At 49.3% G+C, this 11,457-nt stretch overlaps 1 long non-coding RNA gene across 1 annotated transcript; it reads right to left on the minus strand.

Annotated features, from left to right (window-relative positions):
* Positions 1–589: 589 nt before the first annotated feature.
* Positions 590–5,557, minus strand: LOC110575892. Its single transcript, XR_002480044.1, has 3 exons — positions 5,453–5,557; positions 4,948–5,040; positions 590–636 (listed from the first exon to the last, which is right to left on the minus strand). It is a non-coding gene; the product is annotated as an uncharacterized LOC110575892 (long non-coding RNA).
* Between the last annotated feature and the right edge of the window lie 5,900 nt (positions 5,558–11,457).

Below are 11,457 nucleotides of genomic sequence, written 5' to 3' on the forward strand. Positions count from 1 at the left end.
CAAGCAAACTCCTGCTCACAACCCCACCTCTTCCTGTGTTCCCATCTCAAGAAAAAGCATCTTTATTGAGTCGGACCTCTGTGAGTTCTCCCTTCCTCCCCACTCCCATCCTGCTTCGCCTCCAAGGCCTGTCCATACTCCCTAAATACCTTCTGAACCTATCCACTGGCAGACTCCAGCCCACTCAATCTCACTCCTGGATATAACCTGGATATAACCGCTGCCGTCGGCCAGTCTCGAGTAACCCTTCTAAGTGTCACCATCCCCCCACCCCCTCCCCCTGCCTGCCCACTGCCCTTAGGACAAAGTCTGCTTGGTGTCCCTGCATGCTCTGTCCCCCACCCCCCAGGCTCAGCTCCCACATGCTGTTCCTAGAGCTTAATGCTTAGCTGTCCTGAGACACACAGACATCTGCAATTTGCTGAATAGGTGCTGCTTCTCTCCAACATCGGAGAAGCTTTCGCTTCTGGTGGTTCCTCTTACCAGAATGTTCCCTGCGCTGAGTCACCCCCGCTCACCCTGCAGGATGGAGGACTCAGTAGGTCCACTGACTTCTGTGGGACAACTTCAGTGATCTGAGGGGCAGGCTCTGGGTTGTCCCTCCCCTTCCTGCACCGTCCAACAGATGAAAGATTCCTTAACAAAACAGGAAAAGAAGTCAATTTATGGGATATATAAATAGGGGGAAAAAATGAAAAAGGTCCCCTTCTCTTCCAATCCCCATTTTCCCACCGCTGGCCCTGGGCAGAAGGTTCTAACCAGTCCAGCCACGTGTTTCCTTCAGCGTGAGGGTGGCTTCCAGTGGACTGAGGCTCCAAATCAGCTACCCAGCCCTGGACCCTGGGGGAAACCTGGCAAAATGGGGTGGGGTCTCAAAGAGTTATCTTAAGCAGGTGGATATAAATTCAACCCTGTGGCCCCTTCCATAACCGGGGCCAACCCTCCCCCACCTCCCTGATAGTTTCCCTCCATTAGAAGAAAACCCCTCCAAGCCCGGATCTTCACCCCCTGTGATCATTTCCCACTCCTGTCCTCCCCTGCAAATGAGGCACAATGGTCATGAAGCGAGAGAGCAAGGTTCTTGTTTCACGGAGTCGAAGAATGAATCTTGCAAAGGAGAGTGAGTAAAGCGAGAGAGTTTTGTTAAGCAATGATACAGAAAAAGCTCTCAGGAGAGGGGTCCCGACCAGGTTGCCAACATGGGCCTCCACTGACAAGTCTTTTATTTAGAACAGACCACAGAGCCTGTGGCCTTAACATTCTTGTGACGTCTTGGTTTGAGGAAGGACTGGTGATAACATCTTTAATGGCTTACCTCTTCTTTGGGGTCTGTTTACAATGTGACTGCCGGTAAAAAAAAACAAAAAAACAAAAAACCCACCTCTGACCCCCAGGGCAGGGTGGTCTGGTTTGTTCTCTTATCTCTGGTTTTGTTATGCATTTCTGGGATTTCTCTGAGCCTGATCATGTAGCCCCCTACCTATCCCTCCCTACCTAGCCCCGCCTGTCCCTTACTCAATGAGACCCTTCAGATGTATATCAGCAGGTCATATCCTTGGGGGATGATTGCCAACCTGTATGGGGGGGGGGCGGGTAAGAGATAAAGGAAGTTTCCAAAGGAATTTTTTTATTGTTAAAGTAGACTTACAGGATCCTGGGGGTCCAGCTAAGATTGCCTTTTTGCCCTTAGGAAAGTGTCAACATCCAGGCAGTTGAGTCCCTAGAGGAATGTCACTCTGCCCGCCTCAAGGACTTGTCAATGGGCTGCAAGTAGTAAGGAAATTCAATAATGTTTCTTCTGCCTTTGTTTCCCACATCAGTTAGATCTCAGGCTCTCGAGTCAGACAGACATGGGTTCAAGTTTCTGCTCTGCCACACTTAGTACGTGACCATGAACAAGTTGTGTCACCAAAGCACCAAATGGGCTTATTGAGAGGAATAAATGAGATCTTAGAGATACTGCACTTAGCACAGAGTTGGGTCCGCAGGAAGCAAATGCCATGCATTATTATCGTCGTTAACTTTTTCTTATTTGAAAAATTGTCACTACAGTAAAATTGGCTTTTTAAAAAAAGATTTAATTTATTGATTTGAGAGAGAGTGAAAGCGAGAGAGATCACAGAGGGAGAGGGAGAAAACAGACTCGCAGCTGAGCAGGGAGCCTGATGTGGGGCTTGATCCCAGGACCCCGGGATCCTGACCTGGGCTGAAGTCAGACACTTAACCAACTGAGCCACCCAGGCGCCCCTAAAATTGACTTTCTCCCTGGGTGTACTATTTAAATTTTAGCACATGTACAGATTCACGTAACTGTCCCCATAATCAGAATACACGACAATTCCATTACCCCTCCTCCCCAAAACTCCCGCCTGCTTTGCCTTTCCCTTCCCCACTCACGACCCCTGACAACCACTAGCCTCTTCTCCATCCCTAGAGTTTTGCCCTCAAGAATGTCATATAAAGGCACCTGGGCGGCTCAGTCGGTTAAGTGTCCGACTCTTGATTTCGGCTCAGGTCATGATCCCAGGGTCATGAGATCGAGTCCCACGTCGGGCTCCATGCTGGCCGTGGAGCCTGCTTAAGATTCGCTCTCTCCCTCTGCCCCTCCCCCACCTCTAAAAAAAAAGGAAGTCAGATAAATGGGATCTGACAGTATATAACCTTTGGAGACTGGCTGATTCATTCAGTGTAAGGCCTTTGTGATTCGCGTATCAATAGCTCCTTCCTTCTATTGTCCGGGAGTAGACACATGCTGAAAACCACTTCCTCGCTTTTCACCCCAACCGACTGTCCACCCCAGGTAGACACAAAGAGATACTACAACGTCTTGGCCTAGAAGTCACTCTCCCTGGGGAAGCTGGTGGCCCCCATCCTTTGTGTCAGCTGCCCTTGCCATCAGCCCCCCCAAAGCCCTCCTGAAAGAAAAGGCTCTGAGTCCAACTGTATGGTTTGAGGGAGAGAAAAATCTTTGGTCCCCTCGGTGGTAGCAAACAGAAGACCCAAGGGGCTGACAGCTGGTGTCTGGGGGAGCAGCACTGAGCCTGGATCCCTGTGGGCTCCAGGACCTGTGGCATGCCACCATCTGGTCGGGCAGAGTTGGGGAGCCCGTTCTCCTGTCCCCGCCACATACCAGTCACAGGACAGAACAGGCTGGAGCCCGTGAGTAGGAAGAAATAATTCAGAGGGCGAGGGAGACACGGAGCAGAAGAGACAGACCGTTTGTGGCCTGGATGACATCTTTCTTTGCTATTTTCTTCTTCCACATGGGTTTGCAGCCACAGCCCAGCCGCTGCCTTGGCTCTTGTTCAGACTTGGCGTCTGTGGGCACGTCCTTCCTCAGTACTGTTAGAGGACGGGGGTGACGCCGGCCTCCCAGTTGTCCTAGGAAAGTCTTTTTTGCCTTTTGTCTGTCCTTCTGTCCATTCCCGGGCATCCTAGGGCTGGGCCCTCGGGCAATGGCACATCAGAGAAAGACAGGGAGGGAGGAGCGGGGGAGAGAAGGAGAGAGTCTGACCCTCTTCGCTTCGTAAGTGCAAAGTCTGTGGCCGGGCCTTTCCAAAGCCTCTCAGACCCTGAGGGGACACACGGTGGCAATGGCACTAATAAGGGGCTCAGTTCTGCTGTCCGCAGGGGGTGGTGAGCGTTGGCTCGGGGCAAAGAGGCTCGCTCTGGGTCCCAGGGCAAAGCGAGCAGCGGGGGTGGACTCTGGCTAGCTGGCCCGGGTGGCCAGCTTTCACTTCCTCTGGAAGTTCCCCGCACCTGACCTCTGAGGCTGCTTCCGTGTGTGTGTGTGTGTGTGTGTGTGTGTGTGTGTGTGTGTGTCCCCAGGGAGTTTTGGTTCATGGGTTTTATGAGCAGCGGTTCAACGTCATAAGAGGACAAAATGAGAGCTTTCCGACCTGGGAGAGCAACAAGGCTAACACACAGAAACACAAAACACTGACTCCAGGCGAATGCATTAGAAAACACGTACTATCACCTGCACTTGGCATCAGGGAAATTCGGGTGGTGCCATGGGTTCTAATCCCAGCTGTGAATGTTGTCATAGCTGTACCCTTCTCCAGAGAGTTGCCGCGGTGGACAGGAGCCACCTAGTCGTGACACCCCGCTGGGGGCCACCTGCAGCGAGGACGGTGTGGCTTAGGGCTACGAAGGCCCGTCCCCTTGTCCCCTTGTGTCAAGGTGGACCAGCTCTGAGCCGCCACCCCTGCTCCAGAACTCTAAGAGAATCGAGCTGCGGTCAGACCTGAGCCGAAACAGCCTTGCTTGGCTTCTTCACTTGCCCCATCCTCCTTCCCTCTCTTGCCAGTTGTCATCCGGAGAGCTCCTCCTCAATGCGCCCTATGCACAAAAACCTCCAGCTCAGATTCTGCTTCTAAGGAACTCAACCCAACCAGCAAGTGGGGCCAGCACAAGGCAGGGTTAAGGGGACCCTGCTTGTGCTAGAAGAGTTTGGAGCTTGTGGACAGACCAAATAAATAGAAGGAAACCTGGTTCCTTCAACCCGTTCCCACCTGTGTCCCTTTACTTTTAAAGTTCAGCAAGTCAAAGGGGCCCACCCCATTTTTTCCAGCACGGGGCTCCCGGTTCCAGCACCATACAGAGAAAAATTTCCAATGGCTTTGCTCCCGGGGCTAGATGTGTTTTGGTTTAGACAGAGAGCAGTGGCAGGTATGGGTCCTGCTGCCCCAGACACACCTCTGTCAGGGACAGTCCCTCGGCCTGACCCCAGCCTCCCCGTTGGCGAGGGCACTCAGAGGGCCAGGGGGCCGTGGGATGCCTCTTTCTTCACATGATCAGCCCCTTAAGAGGCACAAGAAGAAAGCCGGTGGAAAGAAAAGGCATCTCCTCCCTGCATTTCCATGTCTCTCTCCAAATCACCTTCTTCCTTTCTCCTTCCACCCAAGTACCACCCACCGCTTCCGCAGCTACGGAGTGAACACCCACCAGGTGCCAGGCGCTGTTCCAGGCACCGTTCCAGGCACTGGGATATGGCGGTGATCGCTACGGAGCGGCCTGGCTCTCAGGGAGCTCATGTTCCTGTTAGTGGAGGTTGGAGAAGATAAGTCAGCATATTAAACAGAAATAATATTAGCAATTATAAAGAAGAAACAGTAGTGGCATAGAGAGAGACCGATTCCTAGGGGGATGGGCCACTTTGGATAGAGGTCAGGGAAGCTCTCTAGGAGCTGACGCTTTAGCTGAGCCCAGCAAAGATCTGGGGCAAAAGCACCCAGGCAGAGGGAACAGCATATACGCAAGTCCTGGGATACAGTGAATATGCCCAAACTGGGAGATCCAGGGAGATCTCTGGCGAGTCTCTTGGGGCGGGGGTGGAACCAGATGGAAGTTTCCTCGCAGGGATCACAATGGAAGCAAGAAGCCTTATATATCTGCATGAAGTTTATACACATTTACACTGAGGGCTATCCTGACAAGGCAGAGATCTTACCGGGGTAGCTTCTCTTCCAGACGGTAAGCTAGGTTTTCAACAGTCACCCAAAGCTTTCAGAAGGACAGAGGACGGCCCTGTGTTCTCTTTTTAGGGCCTCGTGGGCCACTGGTACAGATAGCTGACTCCCACGTGCCAGGAGTAGAGATGACAAAACTTCCTGTCTGTATGCACATGCTTCAACTTCAACTTCTCTCTGGACACAAATGCCGTGGAAACTTAACAAACCAAAACAGTCCTTTTGGCAAGGTAGGCCCCCAGGTGCCTCAATCTCTTCTCCCAGGAACCATGGAGTCAGGCAAGGTACTGGTTAACCTTCTAGCAGGCTCCCCGCCAAGGCCTTCTCCCCAAGGCATTCTCACCTGACGGCTCAGCTCAGCCCCAACGCTGGCCTCCTTCCTCCAGCCTCTGAGCTGCCTGGGCGCTGGTATGGCTCCCAACGGTCTATTTCACTGACTTGGGCAGGAAGAGGCCCGAGGGCCTCCGTGGTAGGTCAGACAAGTTTAGGAACATTGAGCCCCAGTGTCACCCTATCGTTCCTTCAGCTGACACACCCAATTAACTCCAGACACCAGGCCTGTGAGATCTGATCCCACAGACTTGGTTTCCTCTATGAAAATAATCATAATGCTTATGTGGAGGGGGAGGGAGAAGCCTTTAGTCCTCTCCCAAGTCACAGGATGGTGTCTACTTGGTTTCATCTTTTCGGGCAGGTTCTTGGTAGTTTCTCTGTCAGAGGACGTGGGTGTGACTCCCCAGGGGTTGGGGAGTGGGCAGAGGTCACTTCGTTCTAAGAAGGAACAGCTTAATTCTCCTGCAGCCCAGCAGAGAAAGGGGCTGAAGTGGTGAGCACACCACCCCACCCACGCTGAGCTCAGTCCAGAAGAGCGGGTCCTGGATCTGGATGAGGCCTGTGCTTGGGGCAGGCTGGACTAGAACCAGACAACCTGGGCAACTCTTCCCTCTGCATGCAGCTGAGGGGCAGGACACACTCCCTTAGGATCCCTGGCTTCCCAAGAAAGTAAGTCCTAACGGAGCTGGGGGTCCACACCTGCCACTGTTCTTCACCTAAACCAACAGTGCCAACACCGAGAGGGATACCACGACTTCTAGGGTCCCTTTAACTCAAGCAATGTCTGATTCTAGGAGCCTGGGGCATCAGGGTCACCTCAGAGTCCTAAGGGAGGGGCCGGGTCAGAGCTGCTAAGCTGTGAATGGATGTTGGGGAGGAGGGGCAGTGGGTACAAAATCCAGGCTCCACAAACGATAATAATATTGTGGGGTACTTGACCATAAGTCAAATTCTACAGTGTCATTGTCACAGTGATGCTGTGAGGTGAGTAGAACAGGTCTGACATCATGCAGGTGTCCCTCCAGAGAGGCAAGTAAGAGGGGCTCTCCACTTCCTGTGGCCCTACCCTGCTCTGGACCTTCAGGGTCTGTCTTCTAGGTCCTGGAGGGAGGTGAGAGCTGCCACCCTCCCAAAGGACCCCTCCATATACTCATAGCACATGCCGGAGGCCGACCAAGTCCTTGAAAACCAACCCACCAAAAATCAATTTGCAGATGGATTTGCAAATCGAATGGATTTATCACCCCCACACACTCATCAACATTTACTTCTACTTCATAGCAAAATCAATTCAACACATTGCTCCTAGAGCCCCCACGCTAGAAATGATCTCTCCCCCTCTAAACTTCAAGCCCGTCTTTTAGAAAGCATTTTTTGTTGCTTCACTTGGATATTTAAAGACTGATAGCTTCCCGTAACATTAAAGGTTTGTCCCAGCCATTCCACTCCCCCATCTGCTCCTCCTCCCAGAGCTTGTATCTCTAGCCAGTAGAGTTCTGACAAGAGACATCGATTCACTGAAGCAGATGTGTTGACCGTTCCTCAGAAAACAAGGCCCAAGCCTCTTTTTTATGATGCTTTTAGCTCTTGATCTTCCGCTCTCACCCCCCTCAAAGAAGCAGGAAGAGTGTATCGACCCTCTTCCCCTATAGTATAGAGCGTGGTATTTGCTATGAAGTAGAAGCTAAGTAGATATTGGTAAGACAAGTGGGCAGTAAGTGGTTGCTCTGTCTTGCTGGGGAAGAGACATCCTTCAAGGGCCGCCATTAACCAGGCATTTGATTCTTTTTTTTTTTTTTTTAAGATTTTTTTATTTATTTATTCATGAGAGACAGAGAGAGAGGCAGAGGGAGAAGCAGGCTCCCAAGGAGCAGGGAGCCCGATGCGGGACTCGATCCCAGGACCCTGGGATCATGACCCGAGCCGAAGGCAGACGCTCAACCATCTGAGCCACCCAGGCGCCCCAGGCATTTGATTCTGCCCTGCTCCCAGCACTGGTTGTAAGCATGAAATGTTTAGACCCACTCACTCCTTCCCCAGGGACAGAACAGGGGCCTCCTTCCGCCAGAGAGCCCTCCTCTCTGAAGGTGATTCTCCAGAAACAACTCTTCATCTGCAGAGTACGGGTTAGTATGCTTCTGGCGCCCACGGACCCCCCTGTCAAGAGCACTTGCCTCCAGAACTTGACCTCTGAGTCTGGAGCAAAGGGCTTTGCTGTCGGGGGGAGCCTTCCTGGGGCATTGCCTCCGTAGAGGGGGTCCTGGGCAGTGGTGAGTGAGATGAAGTGATTTCTCTGGAGAACAGAATACACAATCCAGAAATAACCCCCCGCCCCATTGCCTATGTAGAGCTTGCATATGATAAAGGCGGCATCACAGATTGTGGGGGAAGAACGGGTGTGATTTAACAGTGTTCAGGTAACTGAAGAGCCCTGTGGAATCAGGAACAATTAGAGGCGTTCCTCTCATAGACCAGGGTACATTCCCAAGGCATTAGATATTTAAGTGTAAAAATGAAACCATTCAAGTACTACAGGGAAACGGGGAAGTTCTTCTATAACTTGGGAGTGGGGAAATCTTTCATAATTCTGACCCAACACCCAGAGGCAATAAGAGGAAAAATTAGTATAAGTTTCAAGGAATTGAAGTTTTGTAAGGCAAAAAAAGTTAAATTACATTTAAATAAGTAAAAAAGAAAATTTAAATAAGTAAAATTAAAAAAGACAAATGAGAGAAGGGTAAAAAAAGATTTACAACTTACATCACAGACAAAGCGTTAGTATTCTTAGTATATAAAGAGCTGCTAAAGTAAATTAAAAGACCAACACCCTGTGAGAAAAATGCACTAAAAATATGGGCAGTTTACAGAAAAAGCAAGGCAAATGTTTCCAAACTATACGAAAAGATGCTCAACCTCACTTATAGTTAAAGAAATGCAAGTTGCCCCAAGGAACTGTTTCTTGCTGATCAGAGTGGCCAAAATCCAAAACCGAACAAAATACTCCCTTGTCCAGCCTGTGAGAAAACAAACATTCTCACACTTCGCTGTTGGGAATGCAAAATGGTGCAGTCCCTATGGAAGGGAATTTGGCAATACCTAATGAAACTGCATGAGTGTGTCCTTTGATGCTGCAATCCCACTTCTAAGAATCTATCCTAAAGATACACTGCAAATAATACAAAAAGGCAGAGGGATAAGGCTATTTCTTCAGCTCTGTTTTTAATAACCAGCGCCTGGAAAACAACGAATGTCCATGAGTAAGGCCTGGCAGAAGGAACAATAGTGCATCCACACAATGGAGTACTTTGTAGCCATAAAAAGAATGAGGGAGTTTCTTCAAAAGATTAACAATAGAATTATCATTTGATCCAGCAATTCCCCTTCTGAGTATATCCTAAAAAGAATTGAAAGCAGGGTCTCAGAAGTATCTGTACACCCAAGTCTCTAGCAGCATTATTCACAATAGCTTAAACACGGGAGCAATCTGTGTCCATTCGTCCATGAATGAATGGATACACAAAATGTGGTCTATACACATGATGGAATATTATTCAGCCTTAAAAAGGAAGGAAAATCTACAATATGCTACAGTATGAATAAGTCACAAAGACATTACACTAAATGAAGTAAGCCAGGCACAAAAAGACAAATATTGGGCACCTGGGTGGCTCAGCTGGTTGGGCATCCGACTCTTGATTTCGGCTCAGGTCACCAGCTCAGGGTCGTGGGATCGAGTCCCACATTGGGTTCTGTGCTGAGTATGTGGAGCCTGCTTGAGATTCTCTCTCTCCCTCTCCTTTTGCCCCTTCCCCTACTCATGCACTCTCTCTCTAAAAAAAAAAAAAGAAAGAAAGAAAGAAAGGCAAATACTATTTGATTCCACTTACATGAGATACTCTGAGTAAGCAAAACCATACACACAGACAGTAGAGTGCTCTTTGCCGAGGGCCAGGAGATCAGGGATGGAGAATTATTATTTAATGAGAGTGAGTTTCAGTTTTACAAGATGAAGAAAAGAGTCCTGGAAGTTGATGGTGGTGATGGTTGCACAACAATATGAATGTACTTAATACACTGAACTAGATACTTAAAAATGGTAAAGATGGTAAGTTTTATGTTATGTGAAGGAGGAAGAGCTCCACATAGTAATATAATGTGATCCTCAGGATACATTGTTAAAAGAAAAAAACCAGGTGGAGAAAAGTGTGTATAATATACTATTCAGTTAAAAAGGGAAGCTAAAGGGGTGCCTGGGTAGCTCAGTCAGTTAAGTGTCTGCCTTCGGCTCAGGGTCCTGGGATCAGGCCCCGCATCGGGCTCCATGCTCAGTGGCAAATCCTAATAAGTGAATAAATCAACAGCTGCTAACAAGCAGGGAAACAGCTATTACATGCCTCCTGATGGAAGAACACAATACCACCTGTAAAGTAATTTTGCCAAAAGATATGTCCAAAAAAATCTGATTAAGCCTCTGGATGTAACTTCCAGTTTACAGGAAATTTAGGGGACAAAGGAAATATTAAGTAACCCCACAAAGATACTGTCAGTGAGACCCAGCCTGTGGAGGAGTTGGGAGGGGGGAGGGGAATGGAGTCTGAAGAGACAGCCTAACCAGTCATGTATCTTGTTTGGATCCTGAGTCAAATAAAAATATTAGGACTTTTTACTTTTTTTTTTTTTTTTGATAGGCTCCTCGCCCAGCGTGGATCCCAGTGTGGAGCCCAGTGTGGGGCCCAATGTGGGGCTTGAACTCACAACCCTGATCTCAAGACCTGAGCTGAGATCAAGAGTCAGATGCTTAACTGACTGAACCATCCAGGTGCCCCACAAATCAGGAATTACTGTTTTCTGTGGTTATGTTTCACAAGTGGAACCATTTCCTCTTAAGGACACATACTGGAATATTAAGAAATGAAATAATGTCTGGGTCAAAGGGAGGGGAGGAAGTGGACACGGAGATGGAACAAGGCGTAGTCATGGGCTCTGGGCTAATTGTTGGAACTGAGCGATGGGTACATGGAAATTGACTAGACTATTCTCTATATTTCGGCGAGTGTTGAACAGACCCCAAAGGAACTGGGTTTACTTGGCTCTGCAGCAACACTCGGTTTATCTCCTCTACCCCTCCAGCTGGAAGGGCAGTACACAGGGAAGAAATGCAAGCCTCCTTACTGTCAACGGGCGATTGATCACACAGAGGCCAAGAGAGGTTGGCAGCTTGCGCAAGGTACAAACCCTCAACCAAGCCGATCTTCCATTATGCACAACAGGCCTCAGCCTCTGACCCATGAGCTTTGCAAAGGCCCCAGAAAATGTGTTTGCTCCCAAATTACAAAACACTTAACAGAGAAATCAATAAAAGTGAATGTTTACAAACGGTAACACTGTCACCTACTCAGCTGCAACTGAACTCAACTCTTTTAAAACCATTTTTCGATTTTGTTGACTATGGGATGTAAGCGTGCTTTTTCATGGTTGCCATGATGTGCAGGGGAGCCTCCCAAATCTGAGCGCTGGGCCCCTCATGGGTCTTCAGCAGACCCACGTACAGCACAGGAGGCTGAAGGGCATGGGCCTGGTGCCCCAGTTCCACTGTCCCGCACCCAGATAACTGTATTATTTGGTCAAATCAGATACCAGCAAGTCAGGCCAG

Source organism: Neomonachus schauinslandi, chromosome 11 (genome assembly GCF_002201575.2).
Source record: "Neomonachus schauinslandi chromosome 11, ASM220157v2, whole genome shotgun sequence".
Lineage (NCBI taxonomy): Eukaryota > Metazoa > Chordata > Mammalia > Carnivora > Phocidae > Neomonachus > Neomonachus schauinslandi.